Raw genomic sequence first — 14309 nt, 5'->3', positions numbered from 1 at the left:
AGCTCCCCCTTTTGATATTTTAAACAGGCTTGTTTTCTCCTCCTCTCTAGGCCAAGAGCAAGAGAGAGAGAGAGAGAGAGCTCTCCCCGTTCAGCACAAGGGCCCCATTAACTTGACCACTTGCCCTTTGCGCACAAAGCCTCGGCCGGCCCCCTGCCCCTCCCACCCAATTATGTGCGATTAGGCTCACTGCGCTGTGTCAAGATGCAGGAGGGCGCTGCCAGAGCATTATCTGTTTAGGGGTGCAGTCCTGCTCTCGGGGCCCCGCACGGGACTGACAGCTGAGGTTAGAGGTGCGGGGTGGGGACAGAGAGGGGAGGCCGTGGGACAGCCAACCTGACGCGAGCCAAAAGCTCACTTTCTCAGACCGTACCCCCGACCTGAATGTTGAGGGTCTTCTCAGTGTTGCCCCCCCCCCAGGTTTAATGGTTTGAGCGTGTCTACCTCTGCAAAGTTACTGTCAAAGGCGGATGGCAGTTTTACGGCAACATGACTCAGGGTTTCAGTTTAAATCAGTACCGTACCATCAGAGAAAATCATTAATGGCAGTTTTGGGCTTTATCGTGGGGGGGTGCGAGGGGTGGGGGCTGAGGATCACTATTCCTGTGTCCCAGCAGTGGGACAGTGGGGGCTTTTGGGGGGGGAGCAGGTAAGTCCAGTCAGGTACAGAGACCTGTCCCCCCCCCCCCTCCATTCTTGAACCCTGCCACCTATTGATACTCCCAGCCTTCCTCAGTCTCACCAACATCAACCTCAGAGAGACAGACAGTAAATGAATACAGAGCCGGAATTCTCACCAGTCGCGGTTCTGCCATGGAAACAGCCGTATCCCAGGGAACAGATGATCCATCTCCGGCCGGGGGCTGCCATGCCGGGTGTAATCGGACGGCCACACTCTGCAACATCGAAAGACCCCTTTACCCGATTCTGCTGACACCAGATTTAGCAGCCATGAGGTCACTTGGTGTCGAACCTGTGCCACGACACCAGCGTGTCACCGCGGAATCTTGGGGTGCAGTGACTGGGGTCACATGACAAACCTGCAGCTGCCAGTTAGCATCAGATGCCCACACTTGAGCTTCCCACGCTAATTCCCAGTCCTTTACATCAGTGTCAGGGTCGCTCGTAAACACTGGGCAGCCAAGAGCTTTCAGCACATGGGGGGGGGGAGGAGGGGGGGTTGCTTTCGTTTGTTCCTTTTTTAGGTGCAAGGTCAGCTTTGTTTGTCTTCTCGTTTGCGGAGAAGGTGAGTCCATCACCCTCAGAGGGTTAATCCATTCGGAATTAGTGAATGTTCTCAGTTTGTTTACCACGTCTCTATTTTTTGAAAACTGTCATCGGTGATTTTCCTCAATTACTCCTTCTTCTACAGTAAGTATGAAGCAACAATAATCATCTCGACAGACCCTTAGTATTTATAAAAGTTTGCGTGCAGAATTGATTCATTATTCTTGTTTTTTTTGCCCATCATCCATGTTTTAGTTTTGTAGGTAGCTTGAGGGATATGAATAAACCTTTTAACCACCCGTTCAGATAATCAGTGTCCATAAATTATTAGCTCTGAACAGCAGGTCGGTACCGCCAAGTCCTCTCAGCTTCATCTGGTCGCCTGAGCAACAGCCTGACCTTCATCCACCCTTTCGCCCCCTCGAGGCCCCGTGATTGGTTAACGAGCCACTTCCTGTGATGTCCAGCAACAAGTGGCTCGCCCTCCGGGCCGCTCCTCTGAAGGTCAGTTAGGTGGTGTGATTAAATTACCCGGAGGACCCGCAAGACTGTACCTTAGAATGTACAGTTGTCACAGAGGCTGCCCCTGCGCCGGAACCTTTTAATGTAGCTATTAGCTTACGATTTTTAAACGAGCCGAACCGTGAATTCAAGGTCATTCGCACTCGATACATACGGCCGGTCGCTAGAAACGCCACAAACCAGCATCTTGCTCTCTTCGGCAATCGCAAGCCACAAATGACTGTTGTTTGGTACAGCAAACAGAGAGGGGAAAATTGGTTTTAATTAGCACCTTGGTTAGAACCACTGATTAGAGCGCCTTGGTTTTGGCTGGGGGGGGGTGTCAACTGCACGCTTCCGTTCCCTTCCTGACAGAGAGGACTCCTGTTGTTTCCCACAAATGGCAGATGACGCTGGAGCGAGAGAAGTTTGTCAAGCGACAATTTGCAATATTGAGGAACCATGGCAGAAAATGTCTCCACGGGAGGCTGCAAACACCAATCATGTATTTAAAACCAGGAGGGGAACGGGCATCTCTGCTGGAGACAGGAGTGATACTTTATTTTATGAAGATGCGGCACTCGCAAATAGAAAATTCATGTCGGCTTACGTGCTATGGATCTGTACTGACCCTTCGCTCTCCATCGCTGGCGTAAAACGATGCCCTATTGAATGGTGAACGCGCAGTCAGGCATATTTCGGGACAGCCCTCGAGCCACAGACTCGGATGTCAGGCCCCCGTGGCAGTAGTGAGATGCAAAGGCTGCGGGTTCGGATCCCCTAAGGGCTTCTGCCCCACAGCACCACCCTTAATCCAAATTGCTTCAGCTAATTATCCAGATGTTCATTAGATAAAATTTGCAAATTATGAAAATTGCCCCGGATAAGAAAATATCAACAACAAAGAAAAAAATGCTTGGAGTGTATTGGAGTGTCTGCTTGTGTTTGTATGTGTGTGTGTGTGTGTGTTATCTGCACTGCAGTGTGGTGTATATTGTGTGATTTATATATTGTTTATATATTGGAGAATATGGGCCCATTTCTGGCCTGTATTTTTAATTCTGTTAAATGGCTAAACGAAGGCAGCCGGGGGGGTGGGGGGAGCTGTTTTGCTCTTTCTACCCACATTGCTCTGTTAATCACCTGTTTGATGATGTTAATTGGGCTCCTACTGCTGCACTAATTGATAACGCCATCGCCGTTGACAACGGGAAACATGGTTTCTAAGAGCCTGGGAATGCACGCCCTGAGCTTTTTAGTGTGCAACTGAAATATTTTCAGTATTATTATGTTTTTAATTGTATTACGTGCTTTTGTTTCTTCATTATCTAGTGTTTTCACGATCATCATAATACCAGGATTTAATAAACTCCTGGAAATTATCTTATCTTGCTTTTATGAGGTGGTTCACAGAACCATACATTGTTATAGTACCTTTAAACTATAATAAAAAATTGGCTTTTAATACATTTGTTGTGAGTCCATGGGTGATGGATAGGAGGAAAAAAAGAGCGAGGAACAGTGAGGAACAGGATACAGTGGGAAGGAAGAAAAAGAAATGGGCGAGTGGAGGAGAAGATACAAGGTGGAGAGAGGGAGGAAAAGTGGGAGAGAAGAGAGGGAAAGGGGAATGATGGAGAGTGTGGAGGATGATACAGTGAGCGGAAGAAGGAGGAAGAAGGTGGTGATGGAGTGACAGGAAGAAGGAGAGGAGGATTATGGAGTGAGGGGAAGAATGAGAAAGGGTGATGATGGACTGAGGGGAAGAAGGAGAGGGGGATGATGAGAGAGATGAACTAGTGAGGGGGACCATGGAGAGAGGGGAAGAAAGAGAAAGGGGGTGATGGAGGGAGCAGAAAAAAGAAAAGAGATGATGGAGGGAGGGAAAGATGGAGAGGGGGATGATGAGAGATGAAGGAGTGAGGGGAAGAAAGAGAAAGGGGGTAATGGAAGGAGTGGAAAAAGGAGAAAGGGGATGATGGAGAGAGGGAAAGAAGACAGACAGGGCATTCAGGAGTGGGTGAAGAAGAGAGGGGGAATGATAGAGCGACAACGCGAGAGGGGGTGCGGGGCTGATGGAGTGTCCCATCCCAGCATGCCACAGGTGGGCGTCCTTCCTGCCTAATGACAGGCCTGGTCCCACACGGCGGTGGCACACGGGGCCCCGCCTCGCTAATGGGGCCCGCTGGAGTGACCGCCGCAGCTTAATGTCCGGCTCTCCGGGGAGAGAAAGCCTCGCAGGTTACCGTAATGGCCGCGCCGGCGGGAGCAAATTACCGGTCACGCCAAGGGATCGAGGTGCACGAGTAAAGCATTCTGCCACTTAAGCCCCCGCCATTACAGACTCCCTGCCCCAGCCTTCAGCCGTGTCTCCCCAGTAGCTGCCTGCTCAGAAGGCTGTGATCCATTATCCGCTATGGCAGCCCCCCCCCCCCCAGTACCCTCGTGCCGAGCCTCCTCAACTCCTCCTCTGGATCAGAGCAGACTCCCCATGATCCTCAAGCTGCTCTAACATAATAGAGACTAGCCTTTTGCCTGGACGGAGAGAGAATGTAATGTCTGTCTGGTTTGGTAAGGAATTTAGTGCATTTTGATATGGTATGGTGCAGTATTTTATGGTTTGGTACAATTTGGTACAGTATGACAGAGTTTTACACATTCTGGTACTCCTCAGACTTACTCAGGGTTTTGGCAACAGTGACCAGGTAAGAGTTTGTCCTTCGCAGTGCCGGGGCACCAGACCAGGTCCCCTGGGCAATGTAGCTGGGCCCACGATACCCCCTCGCCTTTGTGAAGAGACAACAACATAATGTGATCGGAAATAATAGGGTGAATTGGTAACGCTGAGGCTGCAGAACCTGCCCGCTTCGCCATCAGGCTTTTAAGCACGAAGCAAAATGAAAAGAAAATGGAGCCGAGATTACATGCATCCGTATGAGCTGTGGCCGGCGCCGTAATTACACCAAATGCACCTGATCACATTGCCGGCTCTTGTCAGGGGAGGAGTTGGGTTGAGCGGGGTTACATTAGGGTAAGTAATGCCATGTGGTTCAATTAAATGCCACACCTTCCCCCATCCTTTGGTCCTTGGTAAAATCTCATATTTTTTCTTAAGTGGCAATGACTTTGTTTTTTGTGAAGGTGCAGGCAAGGCAGATGCTCACCCGGGCGTCTGAAAAGACATATGAGGAGAGCTGGAAGTGCCCCCGCCCCCCACCCACGACTCACCCCGCCCCCCACCCACGACTCACCCCGCCCCCTGCCCCACCCATCCTGGATCTGTATATGAGGCTGTCTGACATTGAAAAGGGAAAAATAAAACAGCAAAACTTTGATGCAAGTAAAAATGTGAAGTCGGCCAAATCCGGCCATTTTTTGATGTCCTGCTAGACATCACAGCGACTTCCTGCCAGGCTTCAGCTTCCTGTTTGGGGGGGAGGTGGGTGGTGGTGGGAAGTCCTGGGCCAAATAATGTTGTTCCTGGTAGCTCACCTTCATGCGCCCCCACCTTCCCGTCTGTAATTGTCCCTTGGTCTGTCTCCCGGGTGCCCTCGATGACCTGACTAGATAAGTCCCTCCCCCAGACCCCACGAGGATCACATGTCGCTGCGGTCACACCGCTGAAAGTCTGGGCTCCCGTGACTGTCTGTGTTTGCTGGGACAATGGCGTCCCCGGACCTGGTGGCCCACCGCCGTCACACCCGGTGTGTCTTCTGAGTCTTGTGACACAGCGCCACAAAACCTCTTCCTAGTTCAGCTGGCAATGGCAAACGACGGGGGAGCCATCGTCATGACATCGGGACGCACGTCAGGGCGAGATTATCTCAGCGCTCGCAGAACTCCCCACCGCCACGCTTATCGTTTTTCTCGGCTCCCGCCGCTCCCGGCACAGCGGGCCCAGACCTTTCCGGCAGGTGTTAAACCTTGATCTCAAAATCCCCCCCCCCCCCCCCCTTCCCCCCAGCTCCAGAGGTCGGGTAGCGAGACGAGTGTCTCCCCCCACTAGCGTAGGAGGATTAACCCGGGGGAGGAGAGAGGCAGAGGACGGGACCCAGGATCGGCGTGTGCTCCGTAGCCGGATGCCGACAAGAAGCTGATGCCGTAGATTCAGACGGGTTTCTCTGCATGTGATGTCACCAAATGGTCAGCACGATGCAGGGCGATACGATGCGCTGCCTTCAACTTGTGGAAGCATTAGCTCACACAAGAGGCTCGCTCCCTTCATGAAGGATCCCTATTTGCTCACGTTTTTTTATGTCTTCGGCAAAAGTCGCGAATGAAATATAAGATTCGATGGGGAAGTCTGGCACCTCGTTGTCCACCAAGACAAGACGTAAACAGACGAAGCCAAGCTTGAGCTGGCCCCACCTCCTTCCTTGCCCCCACCGTGGATAAGCTGATTCTTCTCGTCAGAGGTCATAGGTCAAGTGTCACCCAGCTGTAGGGGACCAGACTCCGACTGCTGCCACAGAGGGACAGTAACATCAGCAGTGAGGTGAGTAGACATCAGCACCATCACCCACCCTCCCCCCCCCCCCCCCCCCCGGCGATGATCATCCCACTAATGCTTGATCTGTGAAAAGCAAAGGCATTCAGCTGACTGAGCGAGGAATCGGGAGGGGGGGGAAGGGGTTGATGCCTTTGTGAAAGAAATCAACTGAAAACGAAGGTTTCAGTGAGAAAGGGCCTGTCACAGACCTCAATAGTAACATTATGTAAATCTCTGTCGTTCCTGATGTAAAACTGAAAAGAACTACATTAATGTCTTGTATATATTTAAAAAGCACCCGGCTACTCTCAATGGTGGCATATCTAGTAATCACACTGACAAATTAATGGTAGAGAATTAGTTGTACATTAAAAGTGTATTATGCAGCGTCCTGGCACATAAAATTACTCCAAATAGTCAGAGAATAAGTGTAAATTAATTCCTCGTGCTGGTTTGGCAGGCATCTGATTGCCATCTTTGGACGTGAAACCATCAAAGCAGAGTAAGTGCTTGTGTGGTACCTCGAAACGCGCTAAGAAGCCGTAATGAGAGACGCGGGGAAGCAAAGGCTCGCGACTCGGGGCTGCCAGAGCACCTGCACCGTGATAGACCGTCAGGTGGGGGTCGGGGGGGCGCTCATGGACCCAACCATCACCCTCTTGATTGTCATTGTTTTTTTTTATACATCACTTCTGAGGTTCTTACCCGTAATTTGCCCAGCACGGTTAACAAAAAGAAAAATTAAGTGACGTCAAGCTACAAAATTTCACCTGGTGTGGTTAACCCTGTCGCATGGGGAATGGGGGGCGTCCAAGGAAGGCCATTATTCACCATGCCCCCCACCACTGATGGGTGTGGGCAATACACACAGGATATGCATTAAGTGAACCTCAATAGGCTCAGACAATGAAAGACAGCACCTTGCCATTGGAAGAATAAGACCTGGCCGGGGAGTTGATGTTTTGGGTGTTGCAGACCTAAAAATGTGACCTTTAACCTCTGGCGCAAAGCTTGCAGTTTCATTTGAATGAGAAGAGAGCTCCTGAGATCATTCCAGTCCTTGAGGTTCCATCTCCTTGCCTATGCCCAAGACTGGATTCCCAAGCTGAGGACTCCATATGGCAGCCAGAACCAGACTTTTTGTCATGTTTCGCATCTTCTCTCTCAGGATGTAAACTCGTATGCTGTATATCCATTTCCGTAAAGTTGTGTTTACGCTCAGAAACGTGCGAATGCCTCCCCGGGCCCCCATTGTAATTATAAGTGCCATGAAATAAACTGATTGTTTGAGCGGGGAGCGAGACATGGCGGGGAGAGGCCGGAGTGAGCCACCGTTACCGCTTTTCTCAACTCGCAGCCTAAAATGTAATTCAGATGTCAAAACGGCGCCCATCGCCCTCGGCTGCGACACAATGCCTTTTTTCCCGCCGCTCCTTTTGTTTGCCGCTCAGCTCTTTTATCTACAAGACATCGGAGGGAGGGATGAAAAGATGACAAATTTTTTTAAAGCTATCCTCTGTGTCCTAACTGGAGTGCTTGTCACTTTGCCGCCACGTGGTGACAGCTCCTGGTGGCAGATGGCTGATGCCGTCGCCACCGGCCGTGCCAGGGCCATGTCCGTAAACGGCCAAGACCGCTGGCCGAAACGTCCCTCGAAATGACGCCCGTCACCAGCCACGGTCTACACACAATACAGCATTTCTTCTTTTTCTTTGACTTCTCCACTTCACATCCCTCCATCTTATCACCTCTGACCGAGAGAACGTGGCCAGAGGAGATAGAAGTGATGGAGAATGGTATGTGTGTGGCAAAGGGTGGGCTTAGGATGGGGGGGGGGTCGTTTCAATAAAGATATTTCTGAGAACTATTCATAAATTTAATTAATGTTATCACTATCAATTGTTTCCAGTGTTAGCCGTGATCACGGAGGATATCCGGAGATCCGACTAGCTCCCGGCTTGAATGGCCCTGGGTCCGGGGCTCAGTTCCGGACCTCCAGACCCATGCTGGGTCACTAATCAGAACCGCATTCTGGAAGGCTGAATGGGCGACCTGACACAATGGTCCCCGGGAGCCCGGGCTACGGTGGCCTCGGCTGGACATGCCTGCCTTTGGGGCCATTCAAAGCGGGCCAGCGGCTGCACAAAAGCACAACGGAAATTGAGGTAACTTTTATGGTGGCCTGTAGCTCTCTTCAATGCCCAACGGCCTTACAAGGGGACAAGAGGGCACTAATTGTGAACAGAAAGGTATTGTTCGGGGAGGGGGTAGGGGCAAGAACGTGAAGGGGAGGAGGGACTATGGGTAAGGTGATGAGGGTAGGGTGCATGGGGGGCACCGGATCTCTTGTTTTTGGCGGCTGATGTGCTCTCTTGTGTACCCCATGAAAACAAAAAGGAGCAGGGGCATTTGTCCCCCCTCCCACTGCCCACTCCTGTTAATTGTGTCCTTCCCCAGGATTCAGCCAGTTGCCTAAGACCCCACCAAAGTCCTCAGCATGCCTGGGGGCACGAGAACAAGGCCGTCAGGGGACACACAAAGCAAACCGGGGCTTTGGACGTGTTTGTTCAACAGAACGGGAGTCATTACAGTCCTGGCGGGTCACCCCACCCCCGCCCCCCTGCACCGGAGTCTGCGGCGGTGACGTGCCACATCCAGAGCAGCTCGTCCGGATCTCCCGCCTCGCCTCTGCTCCTCCCTCACGCTCCCTCCGAGATGGACGAGCAAGTCTTGTTTGTTTATCGAGAGTAAAGTTAGTGACTTGCTAAAGGCCCTAAGGGGGTTGCGGGGAGGATGGGGGGGGGCAGCATGTTGGGGAGGTGGCAAGGCCTTTCGCAGAGCAAACAGTGACGCACGATGGTGCCTTGTTTGCACTGGGGTGAAGTTGCCGCACTTCTGCTAAGTGGCCCATTGCGCTGAGGCGGTGTACTGGCTACAGCGTCCCTAAATAATGTCCTTAAACAGCGCCCTTTGTGCACTCTGCTATTCTCCGCCTTTAAAATTACGCTCCTTTTTTCGCCCCTCTTTTTTGCCGATAACCCGCCATGTGAAGTGGTTCATTACCGTAGCGTTCCTCCCGCCCCCCCCCCCCCCACCAGCTCCGCCCTTCCACGACGTGGCCCTGACCGTTCCCAACACTCGAGCATCGTAACTCCGTGAAGGGGTGGGGGGGGCAGCAAAATCTGGCTCGCGGAGGGTCTTGTTAGCACTTCCTATGCGAAATGCAAAATTAGCGCCTTTCCAGAAAGGTACAACTGCAATTACCACGCATTGTGGGGACGCGCAGAGGCGCAACAATGCGGCCGGCAGCACTTGCAATGCTCTGTGCTTCCAGAGTTGCTTTTCTAATTAAGACTGAAGACCCTCTTCTCCCCTTCCTGAGTGCATCTATTTACCATGGTCTGTGGTCCTCCTCTCTCTTCCCCTCCCCCCCCCCCCCCCACCTCCAAAACGCAGCACCGCACCACAGAAGTGCTCTTTTGGGCCGGCCTGCCCGAGGACAGGCCTACGTGTTCCAAACTGACCCCCCCCCCCGGGCCCTTTCCGGGGGCCGTCGGAGCCCTGCTTCACCTGCATTGTTCCACTTTCTGAATTGTCCCGGCTCAAAGGTGGTGGGATGAAAACAACAGGCCACAAAAAAGTAATGGGGGGGTTGGGGGGGGGGGGGGGGGGGGGGGTACATCCTTGGGAGTCTAATGATGGACAAAAAGAAAAATATTTATTGCCTTTGACAGTTTGTGAAGGAGCAAAAAAATAAAAAATGCATGGGTGGATAAAGTTTCCCTGGTGGGGGTGGCGGGGGTACAGGGGACGGGGGGGACTGAGGCTGGGTGCAGCCAACCAGGGCAGTTAGTGGCCCTGTCCAACAGGCTTGTAGGCTCTCATATTAATGACCTGCATTTGCAGTAGGTACAGGTACTGGAGGACAAGCCTAGCTGTAGCTAGAAGAGGCTTGTTTTTTCCCTTAACTATGTCATGACTGACAAATCAGATTTCACCAGCAGCCCCGAATACCATTAATCTTCCACCAGACCTCTGCTCTGTCCCAGCTTGAGGAAGGTGGCTTGTGATCATGATGCAGCAAAACAGACACGACATCTTCCAGGGCAAAAGATTGAACGGCCATCCTGTCATGTGCACAGTAACGCGAAATGAGTCATAAAAAAGTTATATCCCGCGAAATACTTATTTTAACAATTGCGTAATTACAGCCGTTTCAGAAAGCTGACATTAAAATGAGTGACATCTAGATTTTATTGTGGCGAGGTATTCAATTTAATTAATCTCCCAGATATTAAATATACGCAATTACTCCTAGAAATGTTTCTCACGGAAAACAACACCCGGCTTTATCCCGTTGAAATCCATTATAATCACATTAATTCAATAACATTTAATTGAAACAACTGTAACTCCTTCAACTGCCATGAAAATGGAAAGACGGTACAATGGATGCGTCTCTAGATGTCACGGCTTATGACAATATCTGCTATCACAGAAATCCTAAACAAGATTAGGCAGAGAGACTCAAGACTTATCTCTGGGCGAAAACAAAGTATTAAACACGTCACACTTTAATGAGGTTATGCAGATTTGTATGATTCGCGCGGTGTTGTTTTCAGAAACTGTAAGAAAGGCGCGGCTGAGCTTAGAAGACAGAAGCCGGGCTACATTTTGCTGGATTTAAACCTTGTACTACGAGGAGTCGCGCAATAAAAACTTAAACCTTAACTTTAAAAAAAAAAAAACCTTTAGTCGACGGTTGAAGCATTTGATGTTATTGCTATTTTACCAAATTTCTTGTTTTCTTTATGTATAATGTGATATTTACGATCTTCTTTTAATTATTTCAAGAAGAAACGTAAAATGATATGTCAATAATAGCGTGATCTGTGTTGCAGTTTTAAATGCTTAATTATATAGCTTCATACCGTATGCAATTCCCGAATATCCCCATTCAGTGTCGGGCAGCGCAGTCTTTATAGTATTTCTGCTCTGAATATGTAGTTGTTTTTAGCACCGCATTGATTTGCTTTTCTGTCTCGTTACCTTTGTTGTATGTCTTTTGCAAGTGAGTTTATTTATCAGTGTCTTTTCTATTTTACACACTTTTAACTTCCTAGGTTAGTTTGGAGCCAATAACACAATGAGATTATGCATTGCATTTTAGACACAAGACGACCGGTCAAGCAATATACAATAGAAAGTACAATGATTTGATTTATATAATTATAGTCTGATGTGTCATTTAAATACATTGTGGAAAAACAAATCGCATGTCCATTCCTTAACGGGAACGGTGCATCATTGTATACAGAGAATAAAAAACCGGTACCTGTATTTTCCAGTAATTGCCACCCCCGCCCCCCCCCCCTGCCCTCCATCCCTAATCTATATATCCGAGGACGTCAGTTTTTCAGGCCAAATTCCAAACAAAAAAGGGACGTTAAGGCTTAAGCAATATTGGGAATTGTGACTGTAAATTTATTTGTGCGCATTTGTTATGTACTGTAGGCAACCAAGTATCCTCCGAAAATGTATTGAAGATGGGATTTTGCCACAACTGAGCGGCTCGTAGACTGTGTTAGACCAAAATACCTGCTTTCGGCCGTGAGGATGGCAATTCTTATTTTACCTAGATTTGATTCTGTCCATAATTTCATACAAAATACCCCAAAATTCATAAATGTAGAAGTAACGATTATTCGGCTATATATAACCAGTCTATTACAAGATACACAAGACAGTATAGTAGTTTTGAATTGTCAAGTATACTTTTTAAAGTAAAATGTAGGCTCCCCTGTTTTGCGGCGAAGGTTATTGTTTAGCATTACAATAGGCGTGTAGACTTCTGCTAGTCGTAATAATCATAATATAATAATAATAAATGGCAAATCAATGTCGCGATAATACCAGGAATAACACCAACCACTATTAAACATTATTAATCTTTAACAATTAAAATACAAATTGAAACAAACTGAAATAAAAAGACAATAATTAAAATATGATTTAATCTAGCTGTCATGACACTTTGCTATTGAAACTCACTAATTCTTAAATTGTATATGTGTGGTTTTAATGTTCTTCATCATGAAATATCCTGATTCAATTATGGGAAACGATGAGAGAAATAAACAATAATACATCGAAATCGATTCTGTCATTCCAGTTCTCAGCTTTTCTACATACTTCAAATGTCCGAGATCACTACCTGAAAATATCCATGACATGTGTCACTATAGCTTTAGAATAGTTAATTACATGGAAAATTATTTTCGGTGCACCTAAAGGGTTAATGATAGTTATAATAAAATATTTACGTTCTTAGTGTGCACAAAACATTCAATACAGGACAAACCGAGAAACAGAAAAACGACAGTATAGCAATAGGTAAACTGCAGGTCACTGAACGCAATGGAAAAACAAATAAACCACAACGTACAGATTAAGGTGTTTTTGGGAAAGAAAAAAAAACGTTACATATTCGCGTGTGCGTTCGTGTTTTACAGACTGTATCCCGGGCACTATTCTGATATAAAACATAAGAAAGCAGGGCCGCATCTTAAATTGGCTTTATTGAAACTGTACGTCCTGTCCCCCCTACGACATCTCCATGACGCTCCAAATGCGTCTATTTGCATCAACTGCGTTGCTTTAAAAAAAAAACAAACATTTAACTCGTTTGAGTGAGTACGGGTAATGTGATTTGTTGATGGGACTTTATATATTAGTGCGAGCCGCCGACAGATCCAGCATTAGGGCAGACGGCTGAATTTTCCCCCTCACTGCATTTTAACAACGTCGGGCAGACGGAGCATTAGAGGAGATCAGGACGGGATAAAAAGAACAAGGGATCGCTGAACGCCGTTGTCTCTGAAACCAGTGGCGAGTCTCTTTCCGATCGAGAAATAACCAAATGACATTACGATTTAACGCGTTATTTTCAGTGAATTGGATATTGACCTTTTCTCTGGAAAAAAATAAAATAAATAAAAAACAGTCCTGCAATAAAATTACGGTCATTGACGTGCAATACTTCAGTGGATTCAAATAGATTGTTTTTATTTAGGTTTACTGCATTAGTGATAAGTAGGCTAAAAAAAGACTTTTTGGTCTTGTGGCTCGTCACTACTTCTGTTATGTGAATCATGTGAACAAATGAGTGAATAATTTAAAGGACGTGAAAGTAAAGCCCAGATTCGTCTCCCAGCCTTTATTCAGCTAGTTTGATTATTCTGCTCCAGCGCACAGTGACTGGACTGGGATGAGTCTGCGTTTCTTTGTTGGCAGATTAGTGGCAGATTCTGGGGCATTATGGATTCAAAAAAATAGCAGCGGTTGCAGGAAACCGTAGGCAATAAAAATTGGGCAGGGGCAGCAGAGGACTGCGTTTCGCCCCCACTGTCAACAGCGTGGACGCGCACCTCGCATCCACTTGAGGTGCGAGAACCTGAAGGTATTATCAGGAAAAAAAATGTTAATAAACTTACATTAATCACATAAATAAACACCCACTAAATAATTACAATTTATCAGTATAGTACTTCTTATAATAAAATAGCTTGTAAAATGAACTGTAATTCATTTTGCAAGATTGTTCAATAGACAGTTTATATGAATGTGTTTCAGCTGAATAACGATTAGGCCTACAGCATTTTGCTTCTACGTACCCCGGTTATATAAATAGCCTACGGATGACAATTACCCATAGAATGATCTGTGGTGAAAATGGAATACAACTGTCAGGGAAAAAAAAGCATTTTCTCCGTCGTATTTTACATTCACTTTTGGAAACGTCTGCACGCCAAAATTGAGCCGCAGTTCACGATGTTATCATAGTTTGTCCGCTTGGGTTAATTTTAGAGAGAAATTAATTTACAAATCCAGGCAATTAGGGCTATATAAAAGACGGCGTCCTATTCACTTCTAGTCTGCCTGAATATTTACATCGCAGGCCAATAACATAATTTTACAACAGCTATTGTAAGAATTTGCCCATTGGTTTGTGGCTTAATAGAGGGAAAGAATGAGAGATATGGCGGGGGGCACTTCAGATATGCAATTATCCGAGAAGCATAACTATTTTAAT

At 47.7% G+C, this 14309-nt stretch overlaps 1 long non-coding RNA gene across 2 annotated transcripts in view; it reads right to left on the bottom strand.

Annotated features, from left to right (window-relative positions):
* The window catches only part of LOC111840018 (uncharacterized), a 33855-nt gene that overhangs the window by 2560 nt on the left and 16986 nt on the right, over positions 1-14309 (bottom strand). For both annotated transcript variants that reach the window (XR_002837265.2, XR_011989502.1), the window contains one exon: positions 798-896. This is a non-coding gene — a long non-coding RNA (uncharacterized lncRNA). The remainder of the gene's footprint in view (positions 1-797; positions 897-14309) is intronic.

The sequence above is a fragment of the Paramormyrops kingsleyae genome, chromosome 3 (genome assembly GCF_048594095.1).
Source record: "Paramormyrops kingsleyae isolate MSU_618 chromosome 3, PKINGS_0.4, whole genome shotgun sequence".
Lineage (NCBI taxonomy): Eukaryota > Metazoa > Chordata > Actinopteri > Osteoglossiformes > Mormyridae > Paramormyrops > Paramormyrops kingsleyae.
Note: the sequence above shows the minus strand (reverse complement) of the source record. Positions and strands in the feature narration are given on the sequence as shown.